Raw genomic sequence first — 18,223 nt, 5'->3', positions numbered from 1 at the left:
AAGACTATACTTTCAGGGATCATTTCTATAGTTCGTTACTAGAGAAGTTTCTCTGAACGTGTAGAGCACCCGAAACCACGAGGAGGAGATAAAGCGTTCTCTTCTGAGCGTGAAGTCGGCTTTCGGTGTTGCTTCTGCAGCTGCCGTTAGCCATTGATGATCGTTCTTCTTTTCCTTTTAGGAGATGAAGAGGGAGAGAACGTAATCTGAGTGGTAAAAAAAAAAAAAAAAAAAATTATTCAATTTTTATTGAAGGATAATTGCTTTACAGACTCTTGTTTTCTGTCAAACCTCAACATGAATCAGCCATAGGTATACATACATCCCCTCCCTTTTGAACCTCCCTGGTGCGGCTTCCCCGGTGGCTCAGAGGTTAAAGCATCTGCCCGCAATGCGGGAGACCTGGGTTCGATCCCTGGGTTGGGAAGATCCCCTAGAGAACAAAATGGCAACCCGCTCCAGTGTTCTTGCCTGGAGAATCCCATGGACAGAGGAGCCTGGTGGGCTACAGTCCACGGAGTCGCAAAGAGATTGGCCCACGGGGTCGCAAAGAATCGGACGCGACTGAGCAACTTCACTTTCACTTTCTTTCCCACCTCCCTGCCCACCCCACCCCTCTAGGTTGATAGCCACAGTCTTTCTTTTAAAAAATACTTTTTATTTTATATTAGAGTATAGCCGGTCAATAGTATTATGAGAGTTTCAGTGGACAGCGAAGGGACTCAGCCGTATTACATATACATGTATCCATCCGCCCACAAACTCCCTTCCCCCCACCCTTTTTTTTTTTTTTGATGTGGACCATTATTTTTTTAAAAAAAAGTCTATTGAACTGATACATTATTGCTTCTGTTTTTTTGTTTTGGTTTCTTGGCCACAAGGCATGTGGGATCCCGGACCAGGGATGGAACCCTCACCGTGTGGGCTGGAAGGTAAAGTCTTAACCACTGGATCCCCAGGGAACTGCCTGTGATGAGTTGTGTTTAGTGGCTAAGTCATGTCTAACTTTTTGCAATGCCATGGAGTGTGAGTGCCAGCCTCCTCTGTCCATGGGGATTCTCCAGACAAGCATACTGGAGTGCGTTGCCATGCCCTCCCCCGGGGGAATCTTCCCGACTCAGGGATCGAACCCACGTCTCCTGTATTGCAGGTGGATTCTTTACCATTTTGAGCCACCAGGGAAGCCCTGTAGGGGAGCAGAGAACAGGGAGAAACAGCTCTGAACCGGGACTGAACCTGGGCCGCCTGTATTGCAGGCAGATTCTTTACCCACTGAGCCACTGGGGAAGCCCCTGAGGTCTATATTGATCTAAGCAAATCATAGAGGCGTTTCCCCCGCGCTTGGGGATGGTGGCAGCTGGCTTCTCCAGGTCAGCGCTGTGTTTGGGATTCCTGCCTGGGAGTCTGTCTGTGTCTCCACGTGTCCCTTAGAGCCGGTTCGTTGCTGGCTTTGGTGATAAGGATTCCTCATTGATTTGTCCATTGTACTGCAGAGAGGGGTTTAGAATTTCTCCTGCCTGGGGGTACGGATGCTAACGCGGCTGAGAGGGGTCTGCTCTGTGCCCTTTGCTGTGCTTGGGTTGGGGTGTCTTTGAGGGGGGAATCCACCCTGAGATGGGATTGACGGGTTATGGGGGTGTGGGCGCCTTCCTGTGCGGGTGGGGGGGCCTTGTTGAACAGCATGCTGGGGTGTTGGTGGAAAGAAACGATTCACCAGAAATACGGTTCTCCGGCTCCCCAGTGTCCCCAGCCCCCACGCAAGCCCAGCCCCACTGTCCGTATGACACGCTTGAGGGGGTGGCAAGCAGAGGTCCCCCTGCCCTGGGTCACGCAGCTGGGAACGTAAGACCCGCCTCCTGGTACCCAGGGTCACCTGTTCTAACAGAAGCTCTGATGAACGCCCACATAAGGGGTCAGCAGTCTCCTACATCTCCATCTGTATTCTTGCCCTGCAGAGACGGCGGGGGAAGGAGAGGGTGGGGTGAATTAAGAGAGTGGCTCTGACGTATACACACCACCATGTGTGAAACACACAGCCAGTGGGAGGCTGGGGATAGACAGGGAGCTCAGCTCGGGCTCCGTGATGACCCAGAGGGGTGGGTGGGGGTGGCCCGCAGGCTCGAGAGGGAGGAGATGTAAGTGTCCTTAGAGCTGATCCCTGCTGCTGGGAAAGACTGAGGCAGGAGGAGAAGGGGGTGACAGAGGATGAGATGGCTGAATGGCATCACCAACTCGACGGACACGGGTTTGGGTGAACTCCGGGAGTTGGTGATGGATAGGGAGGCCTGGCGTGCTGCAGTCCATGGGATCGCAAAGACTCGGACACGGCTGAGCGACTGAACAACAATAAATAGCTGATTCGCGAGTTGTAGAGAAGAAACCAACACAGCATTATAAAGCAAGAATCCTCAAAAAAAACAAAACAAAACAAAACACCAAACCCAAAAACCATAAAGGAAAAAAGCAAAGCATTCTGTTCCCAGTGTAATCATATGACCCAGTCTTCATTTACCAGCTCATCAAACAACCCATTCAAGTGTCTGAATGATGAACATTTTATTTTTCCTGTTTTTTCCAAATTAAAAAAAAAATCGAAATTTATTACGTTGTGACACCTTTATTTTTCATAGGCATTTTATTTTTAAACATTTTGCCTTGAGTGAAACATTCTTTAAGGTCCATAGAGCTTTGCAATTTTTTAAAGTTTCATATGCATGGTTTTTATTTTTATTTATTCTTAAGCTTTTTATTTTATATTGGAATATAGCTGATGAACAATGTTGGAACAGTCTCAGGTGGACAGCAAAGGGGCTCCGCCACACATACACATGTATCCATTCTCCCCCAGCTCCCCTCCCACCCAGGCTGCCACGTGACACTGAGCAGAGTTCCCTGTGCTGTCCAGCAGGTCTTTGCTGGTTCTCCATGTTAAACACAGCAGTGTGTCCATGTCCATCCCAAACTCCCTGACTATCCCTTCCCCCATCCTTCCCCCTGGGAACCATAAGGTTATTACAGAGTATTGAGCAGAGTTCCCTGTGCTGTCCAGCAGGTCCTTGCTGGTTCTCCATGTTAAACACAGCAGTGTGTCCATGTCCATCCCAAACTCCCTGACTATCCCTTCCCCCATCCTTCCCCCGGGCACCATAAGGTTATTACAGAGTATTGAGCAGAGCTTCCTGTGCTGTCCAGCAGGTCCTTGCTGGTTATGCATTTGAAATATGCATATGGCTTTATATAACCCTGTAATAACCCCTTTTTAAAAGCCCTCTCCCACATCTTGCCTCCCCCCAGCACCGGTAACCAGTGATTTGTCTTCTGTATCAGTGACTGATTCTCTTTTTTTTGTTGTTACGCTTACCAGTTGTCTGTACTTTTTAGATTGCACATGTAAGTGATCCCAAGCAGTATTTGTCTTTCTCTGAAGTGACGTGCCCTTTAAAAAATGGCCTTTCGGGGAAGCTAATTCCTCCTTTTGCTAAGACAGGAACAATTTAGTTACAATGGATTCTCAACGCCACAGCGATGGTGCTGGTTCATCTGGATCACTCTTCTTTTGTCCTCTTTATTATTTTTTTTCCCTTAAACGGAATTTACTCTCAGTTCCTTGGTAAATACACCTCCAGCTGATCACAGAAAGCGGCGCCCCTGTGCATAAATCAGAAGCCTGTCATTTCTCAGTGGCCTTGTGGGCATGTTTCCAAGTACAGGCAAAGCCTAACTAAAATGGCCTGTTTCCAACACTGTCTTGTCTCAGTGGAACCCCCGAGATGCCATCACCTCACAGGGGAGCGTGAAAGAGGTTGTTGTTCTGTTGCTAAGTCATGTCCAACTCTTTGCAACCCCATGGACTGCAGCACGCCAGGCCTCCCTGCCCATCACCAACTCCTGGAGTTTACCCAAACTCATGTCCTTCGAGTTGGTGATGCCATTCAGCCATCTCATCCTCTGTCGTCCCATTCTCCTGCCCTCAATCTTTCCCAGCATCAGAGTCTTTTCCAATGAGTTAACTCTTTGCATGAGGTGACCAAAGGATTGGAGCTTCAGCTTCAGCATCAGTCCTTCCAATGAACACCCAAGACTCGTCTCCTTTAGGATGGACTGGTTGGATCTCCTTGCAGTCCAAGGGACTCTCAAGAGTCTTCTCCAACACCACAGTTCAAAAGCATCCATTCTTTGGCACTCAGCCTTCTTGATGGTCCAACTTTCACATCCATACGTGACTACTGGAAAAACCATAGGTTTGACCATATAAAGTAATTTTAAAGAATTAGTTTTTGGCTGTGCTGGATTTTGGTTGCTTCATAGACTTTTCTCTGGCTGCTGTGAGCGGGGGCTACTCTCTAGGTGAGGTCTGTGGGCTTCTCATTGCGGTGGCTACTCTTGTTGCAGAGCACAGGCTTGCTTGCCCACAGCATGTGGGATCTTCCCAGGCCAGGGATCGAACCCGAGTCTCCTGCTTTGGCAGGTGTATGGTTTACCCTGGAACCACCAGGGAAGCCAGGAGAAACTAAGTCTTGATTTGATGCCTCATGACAAATCCCTCTTGTTTCCTGGTCGTCTGTCCTCACCCAACCCAGAGCCCCAAGAAGGTGAATCTCCCCAGCAGCCCCCTTGTGATTTCACAAAATCCAACATCCCTGAGCTACTTCCCTCACTTACAAAATTCACTTTAAAATCGCTCCGCCCGGTGGCAGCATCTTCCATGTGGGCTGGCGTGGTGAGACCAGCAGAGAAGACTGTGTTTCCATCCGTCTTAGCGGCCAAGGATATTTCTACCAGACTTTGCCGACCGAACGCCAGACTGTGTGACTAAATGATCCAGAAAATGTCCTTTCCGGTCAGGGTATGTCTCCAGGAAAAGAAAAAAAAAAAGAAAGAAAACAAAGCTGAAAAGTGTGAATGGAGACTTCTTGTAATGCAATCAGACTCGAAGTTGCCAACGTTTGGCAGCGTGAGGTGCAGGACACACTGCAAGTTATATAAATGGCCCAGAACGGGGATGCTTTGTTCTTCCAAGGGCAGGAACCTCACCCTTTGTCTCTCCACCTGTGAAACCACAGCGGGGAGTATCACTCAGATTGGTGGGGGCCATGCGGGTGTGAGAACGGAATTCGTAATGTTAGGACCAGCCAGCAGACGCAGGAGATAAAATCTGAGGGCTTCCCTCGTGATCTAGTGATGAAGACTTAGGCTTCCAACGCAGGGGGTGAGGGTTCAGTCCTTGGCCAGGGAACTAAGATCCTGCACACTGTGCAGTGTGGCCAACAAGTGTAAAAAAAAAAAGAAATTAAAAACATAAAATGCCGTCTTGGATTAAGACACTTTCTGTGGTGTGAAGTGTAGATACCGCGGATAACAGTATGGAGCTTCCTCAAGAAAGTAAAACTAGAACTACCATATGACCCAGCAATCCCACTCCTGGACACTTATGCAGAAAAGACAAAAACTGTCATTAGAAAAGATACATGTACCCCAGTGTCCCTTGCAACAGTATTCAGAATAGGCAGGACATGGAAGCAACCTAAGTGACCATCGACAGACAAATGGATAGACGTTATATCACGTATACACACACAGACACACACACACACACACACACGATGGAATATTACTCACCCATGAAAAAGGAACAATTTTGAGTCAGTTGAACCAAGGTGGATGAACATAGAGCCTGTTATATAGAGTGAAGTACATCAGAAAGACAAGAAGCAATATTGTATATTAATGCACATATATGGAATCTAGACGGAGAAGACAATGGCAACCCACTCCAGTACTCTTGCCTGGAAAATCCCATGGATGGAGGAGCCTGGTTGGCTGCAGTCCATGGGGTCCTGAAGTCGGATAGGACTGAGCGACTTCACTTTCCCTTTTCACTTTCATGCATTGGCGAAGGAAATGGCAACCCACTCCAGTGTTCTTGCCTGGAGAATCCCAGGGACGGGGGAGCCTGGTGGGCTGCCGTCTATGGGGTCGCACAGAGTCGGACACGACTGAAGCGACTTAGCAGCAGCAGCAGCAGCATGGAATCTAGAAAGATGGTGCAGACGCACCTATTTACAGAGAAGAAAGGGACGCGCAGATGTAGGGAATGGATATGTGGGCACAGTGGGGAAGGAGAGGGTGGGATGGATCCAGAGAGTATCCCTGACATTTACACGCCACCCTGTGTTAAACACACAGCAAGACGGAAGCTGCTGTGTAGACAGGGAGCTCAGCTCCCGGCTCCTGATGACCCAGAGGGGTGGACGGGGGTGGGAGGGAGCCTCAAGAGGGAGGGGATACGTGTGTACTTACAGCCGATTCACGTTGTTGTACGGCAGAAGCCAGGAACGTTTTAAATCAACTACCCCGCAGTTAAAAATAAAACCTTTGCTGTGCTAGAAAGTCAGGAAAGTTAATCCATCACTCTCCATTAATACATTTAACTCATCGCTCTAACACGGTTATGAAAGCTGTTGTCAAGATTTCTATCCCAAGGACGTGTTGATCGACCTTTCCGCTGACGTGCGTCAGCTTGAAAATCCTTGGGAATCCGCGGAAGTGCTTGCCAACGAGGCAGCCGGGGCTGTGATTAGCGGGCCGAAGAGGCGCCGTCCTTGACGATGCCGTTTCTAACCCCATGACGGCACCGGGGAGATTTACGGGGAAAATTCCGACGTGCGCCGTGGAGGGCTTCCACTGGAACGTAAAACATTAAAGACAGATACGGCTGCAGATGTCTGATGAAGGTCAAATTCACACAGACGATGGGAGTACTGGGTTCTCCGAGGGTTCTTTTTCTTCTTCGTCTTTCCTCTCTTTGATGAAGCAATTTATTTTACTTTCATAGAATGATGTCGATGTTTTCTAAAGGATGCAATGCAATTCCCCCCCCCCCCCCGTTTACAATCAATGAAAAACCTTAATAAATGACCTTGAAGCAGAGAAGCAAATAGCACTTGTCCCTGCCTACAGACGAGTTCATCGAAGTGGAGAAACATGTCTAGGTTCCAGGTTCAGCTCGTGTCAGGAGACCCTGAGCTTGGGTCTGATCCGTGGTCCCATATTCTCTTCATCCTGACGTTACCCTGGGTTGTTGTTCTTCTTGCTCAGTCTCTAAGTCCTGTCCGACACTTTGTGACCCCCTGGACTGCAGAACGCTAGGCCTCTCTGTCTTCCACTATCTCCCAGCATTTGCTTAAACTCATGTCCATCGAGTCGGTGACGCCATCCAACCATCTCATCCTCTGTCGTCCCCTCCTCCTCCCGCCTTCAGTCTTTCCCAGCATCAGGGTCTTTTCCAATGAGTCAATTCTTTGCATCAGGTGGCCAAAGTCTTGGAGCTTCACCTGCAGCATAAGTCCTTCCAATTAGTCTTCAGGGTTGATTTCCTTTAGGATGGACTGGATGGATATCCTTGCAGTCCAAGGGACTGTCAAGAGTCTTTTCTAGCAGCACAGTTTGAAAGCATACAAAGATGTTTAGTCCTGTCTCCAGAAGCCATAAGACGCGTCCACGGTGCTAGGAAACTGCATCTCTGCTTAGCTGCTGTTGGAACGACTCATCTTGCCCACCTTCATGGAGGGGTATCCACCACGGAAACTCACGGAAGCCGCGATGGCCAACTGTCTTTTAAAATTTGCGTTTGTTTTGTGGCTGCTGTGGGTCTTTGTCACTCAGGCTTTTCTCTAGTTGCGGCGAGAGGGGCTACTTTATGGTTGTGGGGAGTGGGCTTCTCATTGTGGTGGCTCCTCTTGTTGCTGAGCACCAGCTCTCCGGCACATGGGCTCAATAATTGTGGTGCATGGGCTCAGTTGTTCCATGGCATGTACGATCTTCCCGGACCAGGGACCGAACCCACGTCTCCTGCACTGGCACGTGGATTCTTAATCACTGGGCCACATGGGAAGTCCCGCCAAGCTGTTTATCCATCACTGAAAGCTGGGCTACCAGAGGGTCCCCACGTTGGACAAATCTGAGACTTTGCTCACGCAGCGTGAGCCATGGTCTTCCACTACTGTTTTCTGAGACCAAGAAATCCTGGGCTCCGGACACCCCAACCCTGCTGGGGGGTGAGCCATCCTGTACACGCAGCCATAATGGAACAAAGGCTGGAGTGTGGGGTCCACCTTCTGTAAGATTAATATCATGTAATGTCATTTGTAAGGACAATCTTAAAAAAAAATGATACAGAATTGATGCTTTTGAACTGTGGTGTTGTAGAAGACTCTTGAGAGTCCCTGGACTGCAAGGAGATCCAACCAGTCCATTCTAACGGCGATCAGCCCTGAGTGTTCTTTGGAAGGAATGATGCTAAAGCTGAAACTCCAGTACTTTGGCCACCTCATGCGAAGAGCTGACTCATTGGAAAAGACTGATGCTGGGAGGGATTGGGGGCAGGAGGAGAAGGGGACGACAGAGGATGAGATGACTGGATGGCATCGCTGACTCGATGGACGTGAGTCTGAGTGAACTCCGGGAGTTGGTGATGGACAGGGAGGCCTGGCGTGCTGCGATTCATGGGGTCGCAGAGTCGGACACGACTGAGCGACTGATCTGATCTGATAATGCAATTACTTTGTTGTACACTTGAAAGAAACACACGATTGCAAATCAGCTCCACTGCAGTGTGGGTTTCCCAGCTGGTGCTAGCGGTAAAGAACCCGTCTGCCAATGCAGGAGACCTAAGAGTTGCAGGTTGGATCCCTGGGTTTGGAAGATCTCCTGGAGGAGGGCATGGCAACCCGCTCCAGCGTTCTTGTCTGGAGAATCCCATGGACAGAGGAGCCTGGTGGGCTACAGTCCATGGGGTCGCAAACAGTTGGACATTACTGAAGCAATTTAGCATGCACGCATGCGCCAATATGAAAGTTTAAAAAAATAAATTCTGTAGATCTGTATGGTCTTCCTGAGCAACCTCTGAGTTGAGCAAACTGTAGAACCTTGGGGGAAGGGTTGGACCTCTCCAAGCCTTAGTTTCTCCCCTGGACAGGGTTAGATAATCGTTCCCCTGTGCCCGTTGAAGAGTTCCAACACGGCAGGGTGCACACCAGTGCTTTGTCAACTTGAACACGCTTTAGCTGTGCGAGTTGTTCCATTGAACTAATGACCCACGTCAGTGCTTTGCCTTAATTTTGGCTATACCAAGCAACATGTAGAACTTTCCCGCCCAGGGTTTGAACTTACGCCCGCTGCATTGAAGGTTCAGAGACCTGACCGCTGACCACCGCTACGGGGGGAAGCCCCGAGTCAATGCTTCCAAAAGGGTTCCAGTGTCTTTGACTGAGGGCTTCCCAGATGGAGCCCGTGGTAAAGAAAGGACTTGCCTGCCAATACAGCAGACATAAGAGATGCAGGTTTGATCCCTGGGTTGGGAAGATCCCCTGGAGAAGAGCATGGCAACCCACTCCAGTCTTCTTGCCTGGAGAATGCCATGGACAGAGGAGCCTGGCGGGCTACAGTCCATGGGGTTGCAGAGAGTCGGACACGACTGAAGTGATTGCACACCCGTGCGTGCACGCTTTTGACCTAGGACACACGTCCATGAACAGTTCAAATGTATGAACTTTTCCTTCACGCACAGCACGTCATAGGCAAGTTTGAAACTGAAGCACGTGTTTTTGTTGAAATGGGTCGCAGTCACTTCTTTGCCACGGGGTGAACGGAAGGCGGGTTTTCAGACGCGTCCCACCTCGTGGCACAGACTTTGTTAAGAGGTGGCTCTGTTTTCTGTGTTGTGTGTTTACTGACGGTGACAGAGGGAGCGTGAGGGAAGGGGTTATGAAAAGAAAGGAAAACGGAAAATCCCCAGAACACCTGTTCTTAAGAGATAAGAACTCTGTTCTGCTCACAAGCGTAATTATAGTCATCACTCTCCCCATCCGAATGAGGACAGGCAGGGAGGCAGTTCATTCTCATTGAAATCCCTGAGGTCTTCATTCTTTCTGGGTGTTTGGTTGGAGAAAAAAAAAAGAGTGAGTTTATTTCATTCTTTTCCCCAGAGTGTTAAGAGCCGCAATCGCTAGTCTGCATGCATAATGAGAGCCTCTTATTGTATCCGTGAAGTGGAGCAGTGCCAGTCTCACTTAATATCATTATTTTACTTTACTTGCAGGACAAGCAAACTCTAGCTCTTTTATTAAATATTAAACCTGTACCTGGATGCCTCATGCAGTTATACCTCTGAGATACCATGAGTGGGTTGGGTTCCGGATCACAGCTGTCAAGTGAATATCACAATGTCATTTGAATTTTTTTTGTTTGTTTGTTTCCTGGAAACATCGACCAATCCATCCTAAAGGAAATCAACCCTAAAGATTCACTGGAAGGACTGATGCTGAAGCTGACACTCCAGTCCTTTGGCCACCTGATGGGAAGAGCTGACTCGTTGGAAAAGACCCCGATGCTGGGAAAGATTGAAGGCAGGAGGAGAAGGGGACAACAGAGGATGAGATGGCTGGATGGCATCACCGACTCCATGGACATGAGTTTGAGTAGACTCTGGGAGATGGTGATGGACAGGGAGGCCTGGCGTGCTGCGGTCCATGGGGTCGCAAAGAGCTGGACACCACTGACCGACTGAACAACAGCAATTCTCCATGGATAGTTATGTTTACAGTAGGTTGTAGTCTGTTTGGTGTACAATAGCATTTATCTCTAAAAAATTCAATGTAGATCCATTTATTTCTAAAGAGCCCTCTGTAGCTTCTGAGACTGCAGTGAATTGTAGTAGTCACAGCAGAGATCAGAGAGGCCATTCCTAGTATAATCATTGTGAGGAAGTTTGAAATCCTGTGAGAATTACCAAAGTGTGAGACAGAGACACAGAGTGGACGCGTGGTGTTGGGAAAACGCTGCTGACCGACTTGCTCGATGCAAGGGCCGAGACAAACCTTCCATCTGTAAAGAGTGCAGGATCGGGGAAACAATTCTGGTTTTTCTCTGAGTTAATCTTGGTTCCGTGAGGTCTCTGTTGCTGTGTGCAGGCTGCTGTCGAGCTGTGGCCCATGGGCTTCTCACTGGTGGCCTCTCCCGTGTAGGTGCACAGCCTCTTCGTACATGGGCTTCGGTCGTTGTGGCTCATGGGCCTCGTTGGTCCGAGGTGGGTGGAATTTTCCTGGACCAGGAATGGGAGCTGAGTGCCTGCGTTGGCAGATGGACTCTTAACCACTGGGCCTCCAGGGAAGTCTGTAGTCTTCTTTTTAAACTTTATTTTCAAGGTGGTCAGAAAGTGCCCATTAAAAGAAAAAAATCCCCCTCCTGTCTCATCCCATCCATCCATCCATCCATCCATCTATCCATCCATCCATCCATCCATCTATCCATCCATCCATCCATCCATTCATGTATCTGTCTACCCATATATCCTTCCATCTATCCACCCACCCATGCATCCATCATCCATTCACATATCTATTCATCCATCCATCATCCATCCATCCACTCATACACCCACCCACCCCCCCACCCATCCATCCATCCACCCACACGTCCATCCATCCATCCATTCATGTATCTATCTACCCATACATCCTTCCATCTATCCACCCACCCATCCATCCATCATCCATTCACATATCTATTCATCCATCCATCATCCATCCATCCACTCATACACTCCCCAGCCCCCCACCCATCCATCCATCATCCACCCATCCATCCATCCATCCATCCATCATCCACCCATCCACTGATCCATCCATCCACCCATCCACCCATCCATCCATCCACCTACCCACTGATCCATCCATCCACCCATCCACCCACCCACCTATCCATCCATCCCCCCACCCACCCACCCATTTATCCATCCATCCACCCACCCAGCCATCCATCCACCCACCCACACATTTATCCATCCATCCATTCATCCATCCATCCATCAACCCATCCATCTGTCTGTCCATCCACCCATCCATCCACCCACCCACCCACCCATTTATCCATCCATCCACCCATCCATCTAACCACCCATCCATCATCCATCCATCCATCCTTCATCCACCCACCCACCCACCCATCCATCATCCACCCATCCAGCCACCCACCCATCCATCCATCCTAACACCCCAATCTCTGACTTCTAGCCTGCAGAACTGTAGGAACTCTGTTTCTGTTGCTCAAGCCCCCAGCCTGGTATTTTTCTATGGCAGCCCAAGCAGACCCAGACAGTGTCCTTCCATGTGTGCTTCTCTCCCTGAGTATTGTGTATCCAAGGTCCATTCACACTGTAGCCTGTGTCAGAGCTTCACTCCTTTTCATGCCTGCGTAATATTCCACTCTGTGGATGGACCTCATGTTGTTTACCCATCCATCAACTTGATGGACAGTTGGGCCCCTTTCATGTTTTGGCGATTGTGACTAGTGCAGCTGTGAAGATTTGGGCAGGTCATTTTGTTTGAATGTTGGGAGCCGCTTTAGGCATTACTGACAAAATAGAGGCACGGCCCTAAACCCCCTCCCTTTGTTCCGTAGGCACAGACCCAGAATGAAGGAGTTAGGCTTTGTGATTCTGACTTGTTTTTCCCTTTTCTCGGCTGAGTTGACTGAAGAGAATATTAAGGTGCTTATTGTTTTTGAGAGGAGCATGAGAAGGCGTAAAGTCTTCTGCAGCTGTGCTCAAAGAATAATTCATAAAGTTAATCACTGACATTTGTTCAAGGACTTTTGCAAAAAAGTGTTCCAAGTTGAGCACACAGGCCGCAGCTTGAGGCCATGGGAGGGATTGCTATCTGAAGCCCATTTGTGAGAAAAGTTTATGGCAAAGGAGTTTGCTGAATTTAGGGCTTAGGAATAATTAAAATAGTTAGAAGCTAAAGATTTAAGGATTGCTGTAATGTTAGCATATTCTACTATAGCTTATAGAAATTAGGGACTTTAGAGATATTATTAAGTAGATGCCCTTTCTAAGAAATAGTGAGCTTAGGATACTAGGGGCAAACAGGGCTTAAAAAGATAAGAAATAAACTGAGGAATGTGGTACGCAGCCCAGACATTAGCCTGAGTTACAGTGTATTCAGAAGGACACATGAGAAGAAGTAGATAAGAGAATCGCTGAAGAAGGAACTCCATTTGAGGGGCAACAATGATTTTTGGAGAAAAATAAATCTGCGTCCGTGGGAACTAAAAATAGAAAACCTCTGACCTAATGCTTTTATAAAAGTATAAAAGAGAATCATAAGCTTGAAATAAACAGGCAGTCCAAGTAAAATGAGAGGCTGCCTCAGTTTCTCTCACCGACACCGCTCACCCCTTCAGGTTGAATCCCTGGCTGCTGGAGCTGGACTCCAGCATTTGAACCCTAAGTTTCCATTCCTTTGGGTCTATATCCAGGAGTCGAATTGCCGGGTTGCAAAATCAAGTGAAACTTTTCCACATTGGCACCTTCCTTTCCATTCAACCCAGAGGGTGTGGACGAGTCCTACTCTCTCCAGATCCTGGTTAACTTGCTCATTTCTGTTTTTTGGACTAGAGCCATCCTGGTGGGTGTGGAGGTTAGCAATCTGACGTGGCGAGGCCATCATGGACCACCTTTCTGAGTTTCTAACTCATTGTTCGGGATGAGGGAGGGAGGGATGGCCGTCCTTCTCACTGGTCAGATTCTGGGCTCAGCAAGACATCCATGGAGGTGGCTCCTCCACACATCTGTCTCTCCTTCCCATATGTCTGGCACCCTCATCAGCTCTTGAGTTGACAGCGATGTTCTTGATTGCCCGTGGGAGATGCACTCAGCGGTCCGCACAGGTCACAGCCCTCCTGCCCAGGGATGGTTCATCACATGCTTTGGTTCCAGTCGCCCGGCTGGAGAAACTGCCCCAGTGACACCTGGTTTCCTTACGTCTCTTAAACCGTTATGACAGCGTCAGGGCTGACGTCTGCTAGAAGGACGTGTGTTTAAGATGCAGGTTCTAAAAGGCGGCACTGTGATCCTGAAATACTTGCTGCGTTGTGGTCAAATTATGGGGGATATGGGTAACTGCCCGGTGCAGAGTGTCTGGGCGCGGGGCTCCCGAGATCTCATCCGAGAGGCATCCCCCTTGCTGACTTGCTCGTGAGGGCAGATGCCCCGTCATGGTGGGGCTGTCCCGAGCCAGGCTGGGTGTCTGGACCATGCTTGGGTTCTGTTTGTTGAGCTCAGATGGGACTCTGGGTGCCCCACGAAATGAATGAGGCTGAGCCCACTATAGGGCTTGGGGAAGGACCTCCGGCTTCGTGGCTGAGCGTGGCAGGGGGCGGAGAACCCAAAATGCACCCGGCAGGGCTTTGAAACAGCACTCAGCTCAAGGGGCGATGAGAGTATTTCTCTAAGTCGTACAGATGTCCCCCCCAGACAGGGGGCCGCGGGCGCTGGGACATCCCTGCATTTGGCATTTCCAGAGATGTTTGGTAGCTGCGTTCACTTTGTTTATTTATTTGCTTTTGGCTGCAGTGAGTCTGTTTTTTTTTTTTTTTTAATTAATTTAATTGGAGGCTAACTGCTTTACAGTGTTGTGGTGGTTTTTGCCGGACATCGACGTGAATCAGCCCGGGGTGTACATGGCTACGTGTGACTTTTCCTAGTTGCGGCGAGCGGGGGCTACTCTCCAGGGTGTGTGGGCTTCTCATTGTGGGGGCTTCTCTTGGGGTGGAACACGGGGCTCAGTAGTGGATGGGTGGGTAGGTAGATGATGGACAGATGGACAAACGGATAGATGTATAGATAAAAGCGGGCTTCCCCGGTGGCTCAGCTGGGAAAGAATCTGCCTGCAAGGCAGGAGACCCCGGTTCGATTCTTGGCTCGGGAGGAGCCCCTGGAGAAGGGATAGGCTATCCACTCCAGTATTCTTGGGCTTCCCTGGTGGCTCAGACGGTAAAGAAAAAACTTACCTGCAGTGTGGAAGACCTGGGTTCAATCTCTGGGTCGGGAAGATGCCCTGGAGGAGGGCATGGCAACCCACTGCAGTATTCTTGCCTGGAGAATCCCCATGGACACAGGAGCCTGGTGGGCTACAGTCCATGGGTTTGCAAAAGAGTCAGACACGACGGAGCGACTAAGCACAGCACAGCATAGATAAAAGACACACAGAGAGGTTCTTGATAGATGGATAGATAATAAGAACAGGTGGAGTTGGTGTTTCTGAAACTGGTGTTTCTGAAGGTCTCACAGGAGGCTTTCTGGTCACAGGCTCAGTTTTTGTGGCTCATGGGCTTAGTCACCCCGCGGCATGTAGGATCTTCCTGGACCAGGGATCGAACCCGAGTCGCCTGCATTGGCAGGTGGATTCTGAACCAGTGGGCCACCATGGAAGTCTGTAAATTCACTTTAATTCCAAGCCTGCACACAGACACGCCAGGACACTGGATCCTTTCCAATCATGGCCTTGATGGGACCCACTCCCCTGCTGCTATGGCTGGGCGTCGATGACCTGGGCAGCTCTGGTCTCTTTGCTGAATGGATGGGCACAAGTGTAAAGCCCGCACCCCCGGCCGATGCTCTTTAGGGGTGGACTGACGCTCCAGGACCCGGCCCGAGACTGGGGCCGCGTCTTTTCCAAGTCCATGCTGCCCTGGACGGATGGTGCTGGCGTGACGTGACAGGAGACTCTGCAGTTTGTGTTTCTGAAGCTCAGCCTCACGGGGGCCTCTGGTTTCAGAAGCAAATGGGGGTTTTCTTCCCAAGTGCATTCTAAGAGTAGCGTGAGTTTCTGGAGGGATGATGTGTGTCTGTTTGCATATGTAGAGAGACAGTACATACGTATGTAGATAAAAATCAGCATGATGGTAGGTGACGACAGAGCACAAGAATGAGATGATAAGATACATAAATAGATAGATGATGCAGATATATAGATGAGAATGGTGGATAGGGGACAGAAAATCGGTAGCTGGGAAGACTGGTGACTAATGGATGGATAACTGACACGTGTGGAAGGAAGAGATTGCTGATAGACAGACAGATACACGGCAGACGGAAAACAGGTGGGCAGATAGATTAGACAGAGAGATGAATGTGAAAGTCTTAGTCACTCAGTTGTGTCTGACTCTTTGTGACCCCATGGACTGTATGTAGCCCACCAGGCTCCTCAGTCCATGGGATTCTCTAGGCAAGATGACTGGAATGGGTTGCGTTTCCCTCCTCCAGGGCATCTCCCTGACCCAGGGATGGAACCCAGGTCTCCTGCATTGCAGGTGGATTCTTCACCATCTCAGCCACCAGCGGAGCCTGACATTGATGAATGTAGAGAGGAATAGATGATAGATAGTAGAATGATATATTGGGTGGATGCTGCTGCTGCTGCTGCTAAGTCACTTCAGTCGTGTCTGACTCTGTGCGAACCCATAGACAGCAGCCCACCAGGCTCCCTCATCCCTGGGATTCTCCAGGCAAGAACACTGGAGTGGGTGCTAGGCTAGCTAGATAATGGATAGACAGATGGTAGATATGATAGATAGGTGGGTAGGTACTTGATTGTCAGTAAAGATAGGTGGATGGATGGATGGGTAGATAGATAAGACAGATAGGTGGGCGAGTACTTGATTGTTAATAAAGACAGGTGCATGGATAGATGGGTAGATACATCATGATGGATGGATAGATAGAAACCAACCTGTTAAGACAGATGTATGGATGGATAGATGGATAAATGGACAGATGTGTGCATAAAAGATGCATAGACTATTGATGGATGGATAATAAAAATAGATGGAGTTTTTCTGTTTCTGAAATAGATGTGTTTCTGAAACTAGTTCTTCTGAAGGTGTCACAAGGGCCTCTGGTTTCAGGAGCAAATCAGAGTTTTCTCACACGTGTGTTCTAAGATTAACACGGGCATTTATGGAGGGACAGAGACATTACTTTGCCAACAAAGGTCCGTCTAGTCAAGGCTATGGTTTTTCCTGTGGTCATGTATGGATGTGAGAGTTGGACTGTGAAGAAGGCTGAGCGCCGAAGAGTTGATGCTTTTGAACTGTGGTGTTGGAGAAGACTCTTGAGAGTCCCTTGGATTGCAAGGAGATCCAACCAGTCCATTCTAAAGGAGATCAGCCCTGGCTGTTCTTTGGAAGGAATGATGCTAAAGCTGAAACTCCAGTACTTTGGCCACCTCATGTGAAGAGTTGACTCATTGGAAAAGACTCTGATGCTGGGAAGGATTGGGGGCAGGAGGAGAAGGGGACGACAGAGGATGAGATGGCTGGATGGCATCACTGACTCGATGGACATGAGTCTGAGTGAACTCCGGGAGTTGGTGATGGACAGGGAGGCCTGGCATGCTGCAATTCATGGGGCTGCAAAGAATCGGACACGACTGAGCGACTGAACTGAAACTGAACTATGGAGGGACAGTGTGTGTGCGTATGTATATATATAGACAAAAAGTAGATACATATATATATGATTATAGATGATATTAGCTCTTAATAATGATAAATACTTAGATTATATAGGTGATGCAGATATATAGATTAGATAGGTAGATAGATGGTAGAAAATTGGTAGGTAGATAAATGATTGATAGATAAATGGACAGATATATTGATAAAAGATATATAGAGCATTATTGATAGATGGACGGATGTAAAAATATCGGTGGACAGACAGATAAATAGATGAGAGATGGTAGAATGGTAGATTGATGGACGGATGGATGGATGATAGATAACAGAAGATGGGTAGATACTTGACTGCTAGATAAGACAGGTGAACGAATGGGTGGGTGGATGGATGGATGGATAATTATGGATGGATAGATAATTATGGATGGATAGACAGATACCTAGATCAGTAGATAAGATAGACAGGCGATGAATGGGTGGGTAGCTAGTTAGGTACATTGCTAGGTAAATAGATAATAATCGAGGGATTGATACCTAGATAATATACACAGGTGGATGGATGGAGAGAGAGATGCCTAGATGGATAGATAAGATAGCCAGGCGATGGATGGGTGGATAGGTAGGGAGATAACGGTGGATGGATAGATAGATATCTAGATTGACAAATGATAGACAGGGGAATGGATGGATGGAAAGGTATACAGATCCCTGGGTAGGTTGGCAGCTGAACAGATAATGATAGCTGGATAGATAGCTAGGTAAGATGGTGAATGGGTCAACAGACAGATATGTAGACTGAGAGATAAGACAGACAGGTGAATGGGTGGGTGGGTAGATAGACAGGTAGACAATGGAGAGATATCTATTACGAGGAATTGGCTCATGGTGCCACGGAGGCTGACAAGTCCTGAGATCCGCAGGTGAG

The 18,223-nt window shown here is 48.6% G+C and overlaps 1 non-coding gene across 1 annotated transcript; it reads left to right on the top strand.

The window, feature by feature from the left end:
* LOC133243636 (small nucleolar RNA U3) lies at window positions 1–215 on the top strand. Its single transcript, XR_009735180.1, has one exon. It is a non-coding gene; the product is annotated as a small nucleolar RNA U3 (small nucleolar RNA).
* Window positions 216–18,223: the final 18,008 nt, after the last annotated feature.

Source organism: Bos javanicus, chromosome X (assembly GCF_032452875.1).
Source record: "Bos javanicus breed banteng chromosome X, ARS-OSU_banteng_1.0, whole genome shotgun sequence".
NCBI lineage: Eukaryota > Metazoa > Chordata > Mammalia > Artiodactyla > Bovidae > Bos > Bos javanicus.
The sequence above is the reverse complement of the archived record's forward strand: the minus strand, read 5'-3'. Positions and strand labels throughout refer to the sequence as shown.